The 4461-nt window shown below is 37.0% G+C and overlaps 1 non-coding gene and 1 pseudogene across 1 annotated transcript; both read left to right on the forward strand.

The window, feature by feature from the left end:
* Nucleotides 1–3348: 3348 nt before the first annotated feature.
* LOC116581610 lies at nucleotides 3349–3456 on the forward strand. The gene has a single exon (XR_004282135.1). It is a non-coding gene; the product is annotated as a U6 spliceosomal RNA (small nuclear RNA).
* Nucleotides 3457–3711: 255 nt separating this feature from the next.
* LOC116591154 lies at nucleotides 3712–3957 on the forward strand (annotated as a pseudogene).
* Nucleotides 3958–4461: the final 504 nt, after the last annotated feature.

The raw sequence follows: 4461 nt of genomic DNA on the forward strand, positions 1-4461 counted from the left end.
AAATTCAGAAGAGTAAAACGTGACTGGGAATTGAAAAAAAATTCAATTTTTGCATACTATAACCATAAATATTTTTTCTCTAGTGAAAACATCTCACATAAAGTACAAGTATATTGTGTCAATAATTCATGATTTAAAATAATTTTCATGTAAACTAAATGCAGGGAAACATTTGCACATATACTTGAATAGAAATAAGTATAAAAAGAGAGGGATTTTAGAAACTGATCTGGTTTGAGAGGAGGTAATGTCATATTATATAAGGCATATTTTTTTCTATCTATCTAAATAAGAATTTTATTGTAAAAGAAAGGATTCTTATTGCACAGATTATTCTGTCACGAAGCATTACTGTTGTTTTTATTTACTATTAATATTTGAAGATTATGAAGCTGAAATAAATACTAGTATGAAATATTTTCAAAGTGTAGTTGATTTTATGAAATGTCACAGGTCAGCTGTGAATTGAAGATATTTGCAGAGTCTCTTAAATATTAAAATAAGTGGCTGTTTATGTTGCTCAGCCAATGACAGTACAGGGGATTACTGGGATGCAGCTGAACTGTCCAAACCTCAACTCTCTTGGAAGAAACCTTGAAATGCTGTATTAAGTCAAAAAGGTTTGGCTGACTTATACTGGATGCTACTTGTTATGTCCTCCCCAGGACAAAAATTTCTAACCACACTATGTTCTTTCTAAGGTTGTTTTTTTGTTTTTTTTTTTTTTCCCTTTCTTTCTTTCTTTCTTTCTTTCTTTCTTTCTTTCTTTCTTTCTTTCTTTCTTTCTTTCTGTCCCTTTTTTTCCTGTGTGGCCTCTGACAGAAGTCCACTGAAGATTTTAAAAGAGAATTAAAGATACTTGGCAGGTTATTCTCCTATATGTGACAGAGGGCGTGCAATTCAGTATTAGCGGTATAATTCTGACCTGCATGAGATCCTGTAATCATATGATGTATAGACTTAGAGAGGGCAAGGAGGAATTCATTCATAATCATTTTCCCAGAGGAAAGAAAATCTGGTTTAAGCCCATTTCCCCCTTTCTTGGTTCTTAGAATTTCCGGACACCACATTGATTAACCTGTAGTGGTGACGGGTTTCTTTCTTTCTTTCTTTCTTTCTCTTTTCCTTTTCCTTCCTTCTTTCTTTCTTTTTTCTTTTTTTTTAGCAGAAAAAATTAGTCAGAACTGATTGTTCATTGACTCACTGATTGAGTAATTAATTAATTAAACATTATTCATCCTTAACCCTGTGGAGAGGTGAAATGGGAAGGTTAAGAGGTTCAGAGCGGCTGTAGTCTTCAGCTCCTCTCTGCTTAGCATTCGCATGCCATGGAGAACCTCAGCGAGGGTTCTCCAGCTTGCACAGCTCCCAGAAGACAGAGCCTGCAAGGCGCAAGCAGTTAGCAGTCCACTACAGAAGCATGTAAGTCATGAAAAACATTCAACGGGTACTAGGTTTTTAAAAGCTGTATCCAATGTTTTAATACATATGGTGTCCTGAAATTTGTGGACCACCAGGGGGATCACAGTCTGGTACGGAATAGGGCAACAATGTCAACAGAGGGTGTGCTGAAGAACCAACCGTTCTAATGTCCCAACCATTCTAATGTCCCTCGTCCCTTCCCCACGCAGACTTTCTCATGCAGTCTTCTCATTCAACTTATGTCTGCCTCACACACTAAATTCCCCGCCTCCAACCCCTGCTCCCCCAAATCCAGGGTCCTATTGAAGGACTAATTACTTTTTAAGTAAAGTAATTTAGACATCTTCTATCCAAATGTTGTCTGTGTGTGTGTTTGTGTGTGTGAGAGAGGGTCTGGGGGGTAGGAACCTGCCTTTCATTAAAACAAAAAAAACCCCCAAAACAAAAAAGGCCCATGAAGTTGTTGATTTTCAAATAAAAGCTGCTCTTTCTTTAAAAGAATTTCCCTCTGCTCTATTGATATAGCTGGAGAAAACTGTAGCCTCGTTTTAAAATAATATGTCTACCCGTACTCTAAATTTGCTATCTCTAAATTTTGGTTAAAATTTGAAGTGCATGCTTCAAATATCTTACAATGTTGTCAATTAGTCCTCAATAGAGCTGAAAAAAATGTGTAGTTATTTATCTGATTTTGCGATAAGTCTTTGAGGGCACACTGCACAGTGTTGCAAATTAGAAACATAAATGAGTGAGGAGCTCCTGAATGAATAAGCCAAGAAGGCACCAGTCAATTTCAGGATTTCTTGCTTCAAGTTATTTTCAAGGTGCATAAACTAAATTGTGCTATCATGTTAAATAATCTTAGTGGCTTAATGCAGCAAAATTTATTTCTCACTAAAGCAAAGCCCTCTGTGAGTCTGGGTAACACTTTGGAACAACTGTCCACATTGTGGTACCTCAGCAGGCTTGGGGCTTTTCCAGGACTGTTGTGGCAGAAAGGGGAAGGGACAGAGTAGAAAACAGAGCACAGGCTTTTACTGGCTCAGCCGGAAAGTCCATCTGTCGCTTTCATTTACACACATTACATCGAACGTTAGCCTAGGTCCCACCTAACTGCTGTAAGCTGAGTCCCAGGAAGGAAGGAAGAATTGATATTCCTAGATGAATATCTGGAAAAGAGGAGGAGGATGTATAAGGAAGTGGCAAAATCCCAAGCCCCAGAAAGGCATGCCTTTATTCTCATAAACTATCACTGGAGTTTTTACTGTGATATGCTTCTGTCTGATAGAGCCTCTAATGATACGAAAGAAAGAGCTCCTTGGGAAAGAGAAAATAGCCTGTGCGTACACAATGCTTCGTAGCTTGGAGAGAAAAGGGAAGAAGGATGTGACAGTAGCTGAAGGATACCAAAATCTCACACTTTAGAATTTAAAAAAAAAAAACCTGCTAAATAATATAATGCCTACCAAAGAAAGTAGAATGAGAGGAGGAACAGCACTATTCATTTAGTTAGTGTGGATTAATGGCTACTATCATGTCTCCTGAGCAGAAGGATTTACTAAAACAACCTCTTAGTTCCATTTTGTGCTAACAACTCTACCAACTACCTTAATTAATTGCCCAAAAACTGTTAATAACCATGTCATCATAGACCATCATGTAAATGAGCTTTAAAAAGTAAAATCTGAAGAGCAATCTTGCCATTCATTTATCTGAACTAATTATAATGTAGGAATAATTCTCACAGCAGGTGAAAACTGCGAAAAAGCATGCTTTTGCGGGAAAGCAAAACATTTTAGATTTGACATCAAAATTTTGGAAGAAACAAAGAGCTTCCTTTTTTGCAAGGGAGTATTTTAAGTTTGTTATTTTTGTTACATTCACATTTTTAATGAAGTATTTGTAAAAAAATCAAAGAAGACATGGTGCTTGCTTCGATAGCATATAACTAAAATTGGAATACTAGAGAAAAGATTATTAATTTAGCCCCTGTACAAGGATGACATGCAAATTTGTGAAGCATTCTATCTTTTTAAAAAAGATATGGAAGATTGTGGTGTTTTCTTTTTAATGTTGATGGAATAGAGTATCATATTTTCATGAAGAAATTATGAGCAGAATCAACAAGGAAAAGAAGGTATTACACTTGAAAATCGATGGATGATATTCATAAACTGACTGGCTGTTTTGTTTTAGTGACAGTATAATTTATAACTATAAAATGTAGAATATATCCTGCCGATGTGTTATTCCAGTTGTGGAGTGGAGGATAACCTCGTGCCTGACAAAATGGAGCAAGAGGCCATGAAGAGATATACCACCAGCCCAGTGAACCTGGCTGGCTGTCTCCCCCCATGCGACCATGGTGCTGTTGGCCGTTGGCATGTACCTCGCCTCTTGGTTCTTCATTTATGAGGTTACCTCCACTAAGTGCACTCGGGATGTCTATAAAGAGCTCCTCATCTCCTGGATGGCCTCCTCTTTCTGGGCTTTGGAGTCTTCTTCCTGCTGCTCTGGGTTGGCATCTATGAATGAACTCTCAAGGGGTTCATCCAGGGGGCTTCACTGAATCCCTGCTTCCATAAATTAATTCGTTTACTATTGTTGGAATTGTCCTACCTGCTTCTCATGATAAAGACAGATAAAAAAATGACCATCAAAAAATGTAGAATATATCATTTCTTAGGAAGGCAGCCTGGTGCAGTGAAAAGTGATGGATAGAAATTTACATCCTCTTACATTTTAGAAGTGAGCTTGGGTTTACTCTTTTTTGCTTCATGGAGCCACAGGATGTAGAATTGGTATGAAGACAAGCTGTTATGGTATGTAATGGACCCATCTCTGTTCTTGACATATGGTTAAGTAATTATTGTAGCTATCTTTTCTTGTTTTTCACCTTTGTAAGTTCTGTTATTTACATTTTCTTGAATTTTATTACCTTTCCTTTTGAGGAACAATCCTGTTATTTATAAACTAGTTTATCCTATAATGTTAAAAAGTGTTCAGAAAGGCTCCAAAGGGGAGAATATTTGGAAACTT

Source organism: Mustela erminea, chromosome 1, assembly GCF_009829155.1.
Source record: "Mustela erminea isolate mMusErm1 chromosome 1, mMusErm1.Pri, whole genome shotgun sequence".
Taxonomy (NCBI): domain Eukaryota; kingdom Metazoa; phylum Chordata; class Mammalia; order Carnivora; family Mustelidae; genus Mustela; species Mustela erminea.